This window comes from Macrobrachium rosenbergii, chromosome 19, assembly GCF_040412425.1.
Source record: "Macrobrachium rosenbergii isolate ZJJX-2024 chromosome 19, ASM4041242v1, whole genome shotgun sequence".
Classification (NCBI taxonomy): Eukaryota; Metazoa; Arthropoda; class Malacostraca; order Decapoda; family Palaemonidae; genus Macrobrachium; species Macrobrachium rosenbergii.
The window spans coordinates 35473876-35488841 of NC_089759.1; the positions used below are offsets into that span (position 1 = coordinate 35473876).

A 14966-nucleotide genomic window follows, 5' to 3' on the forward strand; every position below is an offset into this window, starting at 1 on the left:
AAAATTCTCTCCGAAAAGATGTCAATCTCCTCTCACAAGATTACACAAAGTACCAGCAAGCGAGATGTTTCTAAAAGCCTCCCAGTAAGACATTATCCAAATACCCAAGACATTTACTCACGGTTCCTATGATGCTACAGGATGCCCCATCCACACTATTCAATCTTTCTAGATTGCCCCATTACCAAGATAATGCACAACCCCTCTTCGTCATACACACTCACAAATATTGCTTGAAGTACTTCTCACAAGATGACGATCAAGAAACCTCCCCATGAATGCCCAAACCCTTAGAGGTATTGTTTCAATCGCCACTAAAAAGTCATAAGCATTTAGTATACGGAAGTATTTATCACTTGTAAATTCCACAGTTGAAATATAGAAGCAAAACTGTGATAAGACTTAAGGTATAATTCAAAATATATAAAGCAAAATCTTAAGGCTGAATGAAAACCTTGGACATAACTAAAATATGCAAGATTTTGCACAAATTTGTCATGAAAAAGTAACCTATAATTTGTAAGTGGTATAATCTAGTGATATCAAATAAGCAACAGCCGTTCGTCGAAGCTTTCCTAATACAGGTCAACAGCCAAAGTTAGCTCTTCATATCACTGAACTTAAAACATGCTAATATTCAGAAAACCCACTTGCATGGAGGTCTTGGGGACAACACTCACCTGACATCGCAGCCCAAATCATGTTTATTAAATTCATTTGCGTTCCTTTCCCCTCCAGTGTATCAGAATGAAACCTTCAAAACATTATTAAAGCTAAGTAGCTGCGCAAGAAGCATCAGTTCGTTGCTATTACTTTTTCACATTTTTGATGTTAAGGTCTATCCTCTGCTTCCGAATTTGGAAAATTTAGCGTTTAAATGGCAGGTGTTAATCACAATGCAATGACATTCGTTTAGCTCCGTCATATTAATAATTTTACTCATACGAAATTTGCAAAACCTTAATTTTTCCGCTGCGATCACAAACATATTTCAACCGCCCTTAGTAAAACTTTGTTGAAAAGAAGATTCTGCCCGGAAATGAACTGGCCATCTAAAAAAGTAATCTTGATGAAGAACTCTGAGATACCACTTATATGAGCTTACGGTCCAGATCTGGTTTACTGAAACGTCATAATGTTCGCCCATTCCAGTACTTGAGACGACACTGCACCTTGATAATGCTTCGTGCATTTGACTTCCAGCCAAACTCAACCTACCGGGTTCATATGTACATAATTTACCTATTAAATGGCTAGGGTATATGAGAGACACAGAAGTACGCTGGTATGCATTCTCCTGTTTTCAAGAGCTGCAATCATTTGTTTAGCAAAAAGCTAAAAATGGCAGATTCCCCCAGAACAGTACCCTGGGAAACATCTAGAACTTTTTTGTCTAGACTCACTTCACAGCTATGAAGTACAGTGCCGCCGACAGCTAACTGCGAAGGCTGTATATGACCTTGAAGATCCGTATGACGAGTACAGTCAAAGGCACCGCTATGAACTACTTTACAATTTTAATTTGAAACGTCATCATCACAAGATCTTAATTGAATTCCATAATTCTGTTCGTTCAGGTATCTTGACCTAAAGATTTAAGACCAAGTTTCAGCAGCCGCCTTGGAAAGTAATTTGAGATTCAGATTAGCTCCCAAAGCTTATTGTGATGTCTGTCAAATGCGCAGACTAACTACACATACCTCCTACTTGACTGCGGCAACCTTTGAAGTCAGGGAAAGATCAAAATTGGTTGGTTATTTTTATTTTTATTTTTTTTTTACTTGAAATCCACACAGCTTCTGTTTGAGTGAAGAATCGTAACCTATAATAAACGCAGCTTGGTCTACTTGACTGTTAGGCACTAAATAGTGAACCCTCTCCGGTCCAGACGGGTCGACCCAAATGTTTATGCTCAGGTCTTAGACATTTACTCCTGGGTGAACAGATGAAGATTTAGACGCATTGGAAGTTTCCACAAAATGCTTTCTAATTTTACATGTGTAATTTTTATTATCGCTAAAGTTGTACCATTGGAAAGCTGAAAGTTTATTCTAAAGTATATTAAAACTTTTCAGAAGTAAGATAACACCTACCACCGTTTTAGATGTGATGAAATAGGACCAAAAATAATTTTTAGCATTTCTTATTCTCCTCCTCTGTCTTCAAAGGTCAAAAAATACATTTTGTGGTCAATCAGATGTAATAAATTTTACGTAAGTAGATAGCACATTCCTTACTTATAGTCATGGTAAATACTTCAGTCGAAATAAATTAATATTATATGAATGACAAGACAATTAACAGAAGCGACCATCAGTCTTATTACTGGTGTTTAGTTAATAGCCGGCGTTGGCAGCACTGACGGCTAGATTCGTCACCGTCCCACGTGGAATAAGTGAAATTTAAAAAATGTATCAGTGAGTTTCTTTTTTAAACAAACCCAACTGTAGAATTGGGACTCAACGGTACATTTTTTTATTTCACTCATATATATATATATATATATATATATATATATATATATATATATATATATATATATATATATGGGGTATCTATCATTGCTTCAGTAACAGCTGCTGTTACTACCACAGCCCAGTTAGAAAAGTCAAATTGCTGTTTATCACAGATGCGGCAGTAACCAAAAGGTGGCGAACAGGAAGTCACGCAATTTCTGTGTAGTTCAGTTCAGTGTAACTAAGTGAAGGGTAAAATATTAAAAATTTCGTAAAAGCGAGTACAGAAGGACATAAAAAAGTTCGTAGAAGTGAATTTACAGAAGGACCTTTTAGTATACAAACATATTACAGATTACAAAGGTAGGAGAATGTGTCATATGCAGTATATTTGTTTATGCGTATGATGGGAATGTGACTGGGGAGGGGTTTGGGGTTATTATTTATAAAGTTAAGTATAACTCAGTTTAACCAGACCACTGAGCTGATTAACAGCTCTCCTAGGGCTGGCCCGAAGGATTAGATTTATTTTACTTGGCTAAGAACCAGTTGGTTACCTAGCAACGGGATCTACAGCTTACTGTGGAATCCGAACCACATTATAGCGAGAAATGAATTTCTATCACCAGAAATAAATTCCCCTAATTCTTCATTGGCCTGTCGGAGAATCGAACGCGGGGTCAGCAGAGTGCTAGCTGAGAACGGTACCCACCCGTCTAATGAGGAACGATATCTACAATGCCTAGTTATACACTTTGGGGGTGGTTAATTATGTGCGTCATATTTACATAATGCAACTCCATTGTGAAACTACAACATTACATTAGTTTTACATTGTTTCTTGTTCTTATGGGTCTAATAAATTTATTGATTCCTCCTGAAGTATTTGGTTGGGGATTGTTATGCAGTGACCTTGACCTTGTGGTCTTCCCCTCAGGCAGTTGGTGGGGAGGCCTTGCTCTAACTCCTTCCATCTGGACGTTCAGCGTCGGCTTGGTTGTTATATTACATACAGCCTTTGCTCTTGTTAGATACCGACATGTGTTGCTTTTGCATTTTATTCGGGTGTTGTCTATCAGTTCTTGCAATGCTGACTCTTGTCTTTGTCTGTTTGTCAGACTTTTTCATATTTTCTCACTTCTGCATTCAGTCTTTTTTTCAAAATTCTGGATAAGGAAAACCGGTCTGGGTGTGGTCATAATCCACATTGGCATTCGTCTCCTTGGGCTTAGATCCACCAGCTGTTGGCTTTCGCCTCCCCAGGGCATAAACCTCATTGGTATTTCTTCCCCGGCTTTTGTCGAGTATGTTCTCAGAAGGCTATAGTGGTGTGCCGTAGTAAAATATTAAAGAATTTATGGTGATTACGAAGTCCATTGCTGTATATACATATGCAAATGTCATAATAACATGAGCTTTCGCATGTTTCCAAACATACTTCATATATACAATGAAATATTAAAATAGTCAAGATTATTTAAGCAGAAGCGAAAAGTCAATCTTAAAATGGACATTGAGTAGTTATAAGGTAATTCAGAGGTTGATTTGCTATGGATAGTTGCCTAACAAGTATAAATTTTGTGACTATCGATTCCATATCCTCAACGATCTCCGGTCAACATAGTTTGTTTATACCGTCGTGATTGTTGTTCAGTAGTTAGGGGAAGTCCTACTCGGTCAGCATCGGCGCCCTAAGCATGACTTTTTTCTTTGACTTTTTTACCTGGATTCGTCAACAGCTCTTTACCATATTTCTACGGACTCGCCATAACCCATAAGAAAGGCATTCTCTGACTCCCAGTTTTGTGAAATTAATTCTCGTTCATTTTTACTCAATCAGAAACTTAGCAGTTTTGCTGACACATTTCCCAGGTAGTTTACAAAACACGCAGAGGACTCTATTGAGAAATTCTGTAAATTAATTATTACAGTGAACGACATAACGCTCATAAGCCAGGACGCGGAATCATTATTCACAAAGATTCCTGTAAACGACATCCTGAATTTCATAAGGGAAAAAATCAACTCCATACGAAGACCTGTTTCCTCTGCGCAGTGAAAAAAAAAAGTTAAATTAATCAGGCTCCGTGTAACCAATGACATGCCCTCTTTTAACTGGAAGGTTTACAAAGATTTGAATGTGGGATAGGCAGCCTGCTATTCCTCTTGAAGCCAATGTCTGCATGTACTTTAATGACTCATGCCCCAAAGTGGTTTTGGTGCGACACGTTGATGACATTTTCACGTTCTGGAATAATAGTTGAGAAGATTTTGATATCTATTTGCAGCAAAATGAACTCAATTCTAGCATTATGTTCAAAACTGAATGAGACAAGGACAGGAACTAGCCTTCTTAGATATATCAATAGGGAATCATTCAAGTACAGTTTCAACGTCTATAGAAGACCAGCATTCTCTATTTCCTGCATTCATTTCCTAACTATCATGACATTGCAATATCAATGAAGACTGAGGTATCAGTGTAATTTTTTTCTCTGAGGACCAGGAACCTGTTCTGACGGTTACATAGACAAAGGAGTCGATTTCATCTGTAAACAACTCAACCAGCTGCCTCACTTTGACGGCGGAAAAGCCATCAACCAAGCCAGTAAGACAGATCGCTCGTCAAACCAATGGGCAAAACAAAATAAGGGATATACCAGCAAAATAAAACTCCCCTGCGTAGAGGCATTAAGAACATGTCTATAGGGACATCGAACCTGACTGTCCTGCTTTCATATCGAAGAATCGTAGAGAATGCTCTTATTAATGTCCATCAAAATAAAAGAGAATTATGCCTATACAGCAGAGATGATATCAATTTACACCTTTCTTGGTGGGTCAGTGGTCAAACGTCACTTTTCATCACCCATGGTCAAAAGTACGACATTGTTTCTAAATAAAGCAACGTTTCGAATACCACTGGTAACGAATCACTTATCAGTTATAATTCTTCTGCTTGTGAGCTACTCGTGAGGTATAGTGAATTAGACAATAAACGATATTTGTGTGAGCATGTATATATATATGTTTTTAAGAGCTCCACCTAATGTAGTGAACTGGATATTTTATGATATTTGTGGCCTAATGTTTGTGAATATAAGAAAAACCCTCGGTGTACAAGACAAATTCGACAAATTATTCATAATTAGCCACGCGTTACAAATTTACCAATTGGCTATCATGGTGAAGATGGGTTGATATCGATTCTAAGTACAAAACCTGAGTTCGACAGGCATATACAGCAGAGTCGATGTCAACTTATACCTCTCTTGAGAACTGGTGACGAAACATTTATTAATCATAATTCCTCTTGGATGTAAGTTGTTATTCCCGAGGGGTAGTGAACTGGATATTAAAGTATATTGGTGGCTTGATATCTATCTATCTATATGTATTCCACATGATCATATTTTTCAGGGCTCCACTTACCACATACACACATACACATACACAAACACACACATAACACACATGTATATATATACATATATATATGTGTGTGTGTGTGTGTATAATCCTGATGATAATAGTTTTCATAGCTCCACCTGATAATATCGAAACAGGATTCGAATATCAGGCGATGATCGAACAATATGATCTGGTTTCAGTAAATTCATTGACCACTGTTCGAATTAGAAGCTTAATTATATCACTTACGACAGATATAAATGATTTATTTAATGCCACTTTGTCCTCCTACCTTATCAATTTCTCCAAAATTTTGGGATACATTTATCACTGCAAGCCTTGGATCCATATGGCAAATCGCTGAAGGTGGCCTATTACGGTAGCAGATTACGAACCTACGCACCTTTATTATTAGTAATAATAAACTCAATTATAAAAATTACCTTGTATTCATCGGTGCGAGTTGATAAGCTCACGGTTGAATCACTTTAACAAAAGTGTTCTATACTATTTTTGTCTATGACCATGTCATTGTAACGCCATGTTGCATTAACTAATAATATACAATTATAATAATATCCTTTGTTTCAGCTCCGGGCCACATACGCTGAACGATAAGATGAACGCATTCAGTATACTAAATTAAGTAAGCTAGTAAAAAGTAATATTCATGAACTCTTATGCCCAAGCACTGCTGAAAACAACAGCAACAAATAATAATAATAATAATAATAATAATAATAATAATAATAATAATAATGATAATAGTTCCAGATGAAGATCAAACACCGATACATAATTCAGGTAGTTTGCTAAAAAGGAAGAGTAAATGGCAAATCTCCATAATAATAATAATAATAATAATAATAATAATAATTTTCAGATGGGCTAACTTCTGATACATAATTGGGGTAGTTCGCTAACAAGGAAGAGTACCCGGCAACTCTCAATAATAATAATAATAATAATAATAATAATAATAATAATAATATAATAATAATAATTTCTGTCGATTTTCTGATCGTCGCCTTAAACTTCTTCGGTGGCGAAAGGGTAATAAAGCGACGTCCCACAAACCGGCAGTTGCAGCGGTCGTTGGCTGTTATCCTCAAGAACAGCTTGTTACAGTGTTTGTCGAGTCTCCAGCTTGGTAAGAAAGGTTTCGTTGGTGCTAATTAGACTTTCGCGTTCATTTGCGTTTGGTATCTCGGCGGTGCTGTACTGGTGGATCGGTGGTTTCACTTCGTCCGTTTTCAAAGTAAGGTGCTTCTTATATTTTATAATTGTTTCGGTGTTTTTTCGTCAGTAACGTAGCTCCTGCAGAATAGGAGATAGTTGTTTTTTTAAAGTTGCTTTATATGATCTTCACTTCGAGGTGGTGTTTTGTTGTACAGTATAATCTTGGTGCGCAGTGTACAAATGCTCTCTAGCCTGACTTACAATTTGTTCTAGGTTCAAATCGCCTATTTGCTTGACTTGCATGTCTTCTGTTTACAATATTCTTTTGAGGTCTAGAGAAGCTAGAGCAGTTTCTCAGGTATGTCTTATTGTGAATAGACTTTGCAAGATTTTAGGCGTGAAGGCGTGCTTCAAGGTTTGTTGCGTTGGCGAGTGGATACTATTGCCAGTTTTGCGTTTTATATTTATAATATTAGGTATTGCTGTAGATTGCCTTTCAAAGTGGTATTTAAGTGTTTCGAAGCTTGTTTATTACTACAATAACTGTTCAAAATGTTTGATAGGTATTGCCGTAGATTGCCTTTCAAAGTGGTATTTAAGACCGTTTCGAAGCTTATTTATTACTAAGGTGAACTAGATTGCTTGAAGTGGTAATATTATGCACTTTGGTTTTATACTAGCAATCTTGTGCAGTGCTACGCATATTTTCATTTTAACTTTATACTGCAATAGAGCAAGTCTTACGATGCAAAAGGGTTTAAAGTTTCTTGAGGATTGGAGAGGCCTGACTAGACTACCATAGTCTTCCTAATAAGGAGCATATTGAGTTAGTTTAAACTTAATTATTGTAGGCTTAAGTGGCAAACTAGTAATAACGCTTATCAGTATTTATAAAGCCTTGCTTGCTGCTCCTTGTCTTAGTGTTTTAAAACTTATCAGATGGCCAAGCTGATTGTAACTAATAGTCTTTGGTTCTCTCCACTTGCTAGAACATTTTGGGCTTTAATATATATATTTTATTTCAGGTCAGGGTGTGTCGTTAAATAAGCGTGCCACAGTGAGTTATTGAATAGATGTACCGATACCTTATGACCACACAGGATTAAAGGGTGAGTAAGTATCTTTGTTTTTTTTTAGTTGAGTGACTTGAGCTACCCCGGAACATTTTTAGTTTAGTTTTTTCAGAATCAAAATTCGTGAGTTTTCATTTTGAGTTTAGGCTTTGATTTAATGCATTTGGTTTATTTTTTTTAGATTCAAAACTTTACTTTTGAGAATTGTAAAGATTTATTTTTTTTTTTTTTAAATGCAAAGTTAAAATGTAACTTTTCCAGCTTTAAACATTTCAAGGAATTTTAGCATTTAATTTTTATTTTTGATTATTAGTATAGTTATATTTTAGCATCAAAAGTTTGTGTGGAAGATTTAGTTTGTGTGTGGAAGATCATTTTTGAAGGTGTAGTGAATCTAGTTTTTTTTAGTGGATTTAAACTTTCGTATATTTAAACATTTGCCTCAAGTGGTTTCATCTTGTAATTTCAGCTAGTTTTGTTTTTTAGAATTGTGAAGTTTAGTGAAGTCTCTATTTTGGAATTCAAAAGTTTTTGAACACTGACAATTTTTAAAGCTCTTGAGTAAGTTGTCAGCTGCAAAAGTATGAAGTTTTGCGTTAAAAAGTTGAAATTGAGTTTTGCGTTAAAAAGTTGAAATTGAGTTTTGCGTTAAAAAGTTGAAATTGAGTTTTGCGTTAAAAAGTTGAAATTGAGTTTTGCGTTAAAAAGTTGAAATTGAGTTTTGCGTTAAAAAGTTGAAATTGAGTTTTGCGTTAAAAGTTGAAATTGAGTTTTGCGTTAAAAAGTTGAAATTGAGTTTTTTGCGTTAAAAGTTGAAATTGAGTTTTTGCGTTAAAAAGTTGAAATTGAGTTTTGCGTTAAAAAGTTGAAATTGAGTTTTGCGTTTAAAAGTTGAAATTGAGTTTTGCGTTTAAAAGTTGAAATTGAGTTTTGCGTTTAAAAGTTGAAATTGAGTTTTGCGTTTAAAAGTTGAAATTGAGTTTTGCGTTTAAAGTTGAAATTGAGTTTTGCGTTTAAAGTTGAAATTGAGTTTGCGTTTAAAGTTGAAATTGAGTTTTTGCGTTTAAAGTTGAAATTGAGTTTTGCGTTTAAAGTTGAAATTGAGTTTTGCGTTTAAAGTTGAAATTGAGTTTTGCGTTAGTTTTGCGTTAAAAGTTGAAATTGAGTTTTGCGTTAAAAGTTGAAATTGAGTTTTGCGTTAAAAGTTGAAATTGAGTTTTGCGTTAAAAGTTGAAATTGAGTTTTGCGTTAAAAGTTGAAATTGAGTTTTGCGTTTAAAAGTTGAAATTGAGTTTTGCATTTAAAAGTTGAAATTGAGTTTTGCGTTTAAAAGTTGAAATTGAGTTTTGCGTTTAAAAGTTGAAATTGAGTTTTTGCGTTTAAAAGTTGAAATTGAGTTTTTGCGTTTAAAAGTTGAAATTGAGTTTTGCGTTTAAAAGTTGAAATTGAGTTTTGCGTTTAAAAGTTGAAATTGAGTTTTGCGTTTAAAAGTTGAAATTGAGTTTTGCGTTTAAAAGTTGAAATTGAGTTTTGCGTTTAAAAGTTGAAATTGAGTTTTCGTTTAAAAGTTGAAATTGAGTTTTGCGTTTAAAAGTTGAAATTGAGTTTTGCGTTTAAAAGTTGAAATTGAGTTTTGCGTTTAAAAGTTGAAATTGAGTTTTTGCGTTTAAAAGTTGAAATTGAGTTTTTTGCGTTTAAAAGTTGAAATTGAGTTTTGCGTTAAAAAGTTGAAATTGAGTTTTGCGTGAGTTTTGCGTTAAAAGTTGAAATTGAGTTTTGCGTTTAAAAGTTGAAATTGAGTTTTGTGTTAAAAGTTGAAATTGAGTTTTGCGTGAGTTTTGCGTTAAAAGTTGAGATTGAGTTTTGCGTTTAAAGTTGAGATTGAGTTTTGCGTTTAAAGTTGAGATTGAGTTTTGCGTTTAAAGTTGAGATTGAGTTTTGCGTTTAAAGTTGAAATTGAGTAATTATTTCAGCTGCAAAAGTATAAAGTTTTGCGTTAAAAGTTAAAATTGAGTGAGTTTTTCTTTGGCCACTTCCCAAGTCCACCTTTGCCGGGGTGGCGTTGCCACTTGCCAGGCAAAGGTGGACCTGTATGTTGTGCATGGTGACTTGGTCACCATGCACAATAGGAAGGTCAAAAACAATCATGGTGACTGTCGCCATGCACAACAGGGATTTCAAACCAACCAACTTCGTATTTAGGTTAGAACTGCAAGGTTGATAGGTTTCGTGTAGCTAGGAATTAATGGGAAGTGAGATATGGAACTTGAAATGTAAGAAAGGTTAGAATAGGGTGAAGAACGTGCCGATTTTATATAGATGGAGGGGTTAGTATAAAGTTAATTTATGCTAAAGTCTATCTCTTAAGGATGCTGGGAATAGACTGGGGTAAAAAACGCGTCAGACAGATCTAGGGAGACATTGGACAGTACAAGTTAATAGCAGAGGGTATTACAGTATTTGGGCCCTTTGTTTGGTCATGAGAAGTCAGTTTGAATGTATAGTGGAACTGAGAAAAGGTTAGGGTAACTGGCATATACTTCTGTAACTTAGAATTTCATTCCCACTAGTAAATAGAAACTAGACAGGTAATAGGTGGATCTTAACGATTTTTTAAGAGGCCTAGGTCTTGGGATGTTAAAGAATTTTTGACACTGATGTCGTGGACTTGTCAGGTATTCTAATGGGCTGGTTAATAGTGGAAATATTAATTCAAATTTTTGCGGCCTTGTTAACGTTCCGTCTGTGCTCAACACCCCCGCCCTCCCCCCTCTTACTCTTCAAGCAAAGCTTTCTTGTTAGGAAATATTTCAAAATTTTCATTGACCCCTACCTGCATCCACCTTTCCTCCAGCGCCGAAGCTTGCTTCGGGAACCCCTTTCTTATTCTGAGTTCCCCACCTTAATTTTTCGCCCCGTGGGGTTGTGCGGTTTCAATTCCCTAAAGACTATACTAAAGGACGAAAGTTGCCAGATAGTAGTGTTTGCATTGCATGGCACATTTCATAGTTATGTAGCACGAAAGTTAGGTGCGGTTGTTTCAGTGTAAGATCGGTGCCCCATTAAATATATCTTAAAGGGTGGCGCTCTCTACCCTGTTGTCTTTTTGGTAGTTTGCAGGAACAATGGTGGTAATATATGGGATTGTTAATGTTGGAGTTGGTGGCAGTTTGAAATAATACTAATACAGGGGATTGTTAATGGGAAAGTTTACTCATACGATATAGTATTAATTATAATAAAATAGCTGCTGGGACTAACTGAACACGCTATTTTCACTCTGAGGGCAAGTTATGTCATGGAAACTTACTCTGAAATCAAACGAACTTTTCTTATGCACAGGCTCGTGGTGTGGCTGCAGCAGACCATAACATCGACACTAATACTAATGGAAAGAAACTAGTTTCGTTAAAGGCTGAATATCCTGTGAGGATTGGAAGCGCTCTGAATTCGGTTACCCAGACAACAAGAACTTGACTTGCAGACGCTATGCGTGTCCTGTGACGGTTCGAAGCGCACTAAATTCGGTTACCCTGACAACTAGAACTTAGTAGATGCTGTGCTCTACCTACTATTCAGTTTTATAATCTGACTACTTTGAATATGTATGAAGTATTTACATGTATGAAGTATTTACATGTATGACGACCAGCTTAATATATTATGTCTGTAAACTTTTGTCCATTTCTTTAACCCCAAAATGTCATGTGATGGGTTAGACTCTAATACTCCTTGGAAGACAAAGAATGTCCTATGAATTAAGGGAATGGTAGTTACTGATTGATTGGTTAACTGTAAGATGGGGAGATTGCCCCCATATAAATGAAGTAACTGAAATAATGGTTTTTAATTCTGAGGAGATTCTAGTATATTAACCTCGAAATTTGGTGTTTTACTTGTAATAGCGTATGGAGATTTAAGCTTATATTCAGCAAAGTGATAATGTATTTTAACCCCTCTGATGACAGGAATAATAAATGTTTAAGATCATTCCTTATGAATTGGAGACCGCATTCGGGTGAGAACACTTGTAAAGGTGACTTGAGCGATAATAGTTGGAAGTGAAAAATCACTTTGGCACGAGATACCGCCACGAAAAGATTTTAAGAAATTACATTACGGGGTTGAATTTAGTAAATTATAATTAGTTTGTAACAAAGTTTAGCAGGCAGCAAATTTTCCATAATGTAATTTGTCCCGGGAGTGGTTATTGCTTATGCCTACAAATTGTTGAAGTTACTGTGACTGTCGATGGTTACTACAACACAGGCTTTAGCGTTGGACTTGTATGATATCGGATAAGTGAGGGGGTAGAAATGCAGGATTTTTGCATAATGCTTTGTTTAATTAGTTGGTGGCCTTGTCTCTGGCTCTAAGATTTTTTTGAATGTTAAAATTGCTCAAAGGATTTCGTGAAGATGGGGGGGTTGTGCTTCTGGTCCATTGTTTAGCCAATCTCATGGTAATACTTAATTTTAGAACTGCGAGTAAATTGGGTTCGCTCTAGAATTGGGAGCGCCAGGACAAAAACTTGGGAAACTCGGTCTTCCTTTTATCCTGGCTACGGTCCGCAAACATCGGGGTTAGTAACCTACTTCTGACTTTACAATTGGTTTTCGTTGTTTTTGCACCTACATTCTTCAGTATTATGTCTATACAAAAGAGAAACCAGAAAATATCAAAGCTTTTTCGTCGGTTTGTTTCTGAGATAATGCCTTTCATAGCCGAGTAATGGATAACTACGGCCAGTTATTAACCAGCTAACTACTGATTTATCCTCCAACCGATTAGAGTTATCACCACGTGCAAACATGTCCCGAAATACTTCTGCCTCTTTTTCCTTAGTGATTCGCCCAAATGACTGGTGCCAATTTGCTGGGTTTTGATATTTTGTCGCCCAAACTATACAATGAATAGTCGCCCGAATGATGAATTAGTCAAAGCCCAAATTCGCCCAAATGAATTGCGCCCGGAAGGTCACGTTAAGTTATGGTGGACGGTAATAAAATCACAGGAATAAAGTCAGTCATAATTTTATGGCAAAGTTTTGTGGTAAAAATCAGAACATATTGCCTAAACTTTTTGTATATTTTTTCTGTAAATGTGTGAAACAAATACAAAATTTGAGTAAAATCATAGGATTACATCCCAGATAAATATGAAGTAAACAAAAACATATTGCAATTATATACTATATAATTATTGCAAATGAAAGCTGATTCCGTGCGAGGCACCAAATCCAATAACAACAAAATAGAAAACATTTATTTTTGTGGATGAAACCTTTTAAATACGTCTGGAATAAAGCCACACGTACTGAAAGCACCAGTAAAGCATAGTCATGGGAATGTCTTTAACTTTCATTGTTTTAGGGATGTATGTACACAGCAAAAGTAAGCTACAGTTACTTATTGTTCCTTTCTTGACCTAGACATCAGAGAGGATTATCGTATCCGGGTGACAGAGTATGAACAGCAGTTATAGGCTTACAAGATCACCGCATTTTGTAAACTTATTTTTTTATGTATATAGGTGAATTTGCTCGCTGCAGATAAAACCCTTCCTTCTGTCCGTTGCTGAATTTATAAACTAAGTGATGACAGTTAGATCCGTATAACCCTGCCTTTAAGGCTGAATATAGATTCGTGTGTCCTTCCATACTTCTAGGAATTTAACACCTTTAGCTATGTATAAATGTCTATTAGTCAATATTGTAAAAATACAAATAGCTGTTTACACGAGAGGTAGATAAAGAGTCAAGTATTTCTACTGGAATAGGTTTAGCTTTGCACTGAAACATATGGGAGTCATTTGTCAAGTGTTTGTCAATGCCCAAGATATAACTACATTATCACATCAGTTTTACATTTTGTTTCTTGTTCTTATGGGTCTAATAAATGTATTGATTTCTTCTGAAGAATTTGGTTGGGAATCGTTACGGGAGTGACCTTGACCTTGGGTATACAACGTAAAACGTCGCACGATGGTCTGGAAATAAATACTGCTGTACTTTGTTATTGACTCATCAAAATGAATACAAAATAGCAAAAAGAATTGAGAGACTGCAATAGACACACAGACTCGGCTGGAGGTTTTAGTCAAATAGAAGCAGGGCCGTAAGGCGTTATTGATTTATCAAGCCTCTCAGCAACAATGTACAAAAAAAGCAGCGCTCTTTGAAGCGTCCGTTCCTTAGAATAGAATGTGCATGAATTATAGCAGTATTTCCTGGTAGGGTTCAGTGCACTTATCATATATAATTTCCTTTGGGTGTGAGGTGTTTCAGAGGTTTGATTAATTACTAATTTTTGGGCGTGATATATACTGTACTAAAATATATAATATATATATATATATATATATATATATATATATATATATATATATATATATATTATATATATATATATATATATATATATATATATATATATATATATATATATATATATATATATATACATACATAAGCGAGTGTGTGTTGTTGCGCGCGCATGTTTTTTCAGGAATAAGGAATTCCCCTAGTATGGGTTGGCTTTATAAAACAAACTATGATATTTGCTCCATTATCCATTTAACTGCCGAATCCAAGATGAGCCCCCAATCATCAAAGGCCCCTCCCCCATGTGGACACGCGGGTCCCATGAGTCTCCAGTTCAGACCTCGCTCAGACCCCGATAGATTTTCACTTTTGCGCGACAATATTATTATGGTAAGTTGATGACACTGTTTTTTGGAGCTGCATAGGTCAGCCTACTGAGACGTCACCAGTCAGCGCTAAATTACTCCAAGCCTCACTTGACAGGGTAAGAGATCTGGGCTCTGACATCGTGTATCTGTTCTGTCT

The 14966-nt window shown here is 35.9% G+C and overlaps 1 protein-coding gene and 1 long non-coding RNA gene across 4 annotated transcripts in view; one reads left to right on the forward strand and one right to left on the reverse strand.

Annotated features, from left to right (window-relative positions):
- The window catches only part of LOC136848830 (uncharacterized), a 63517-nt gene extending 51917 nt beyond the window's left edge, over positions 1-11600 (forward strand). The window contains exons 1-3 of one of the 2 annotated variants that reach the window (XR_010856150.1): positions 7023-7125; positions 8072-8155; positions 11462-11600. This is a non-coding gene — a long non-coding RNA (uncharacterized lncRNA). Of the gene's footprint in view, positions 1-7022; positions 7126-8071; positions 8156-11461 lie in introns of those variants that run through there. The other variant, XR_010856151.1, reaches the window with a different exon arrangement.
- Positions 1-14966, reverse strand: part of LOC136848827 (uncharacterized) — a 318864-nt gene that overhangs the window by 62736 nt on the left and 241162 nt on the right. The window lies entirely within an intron of this gene.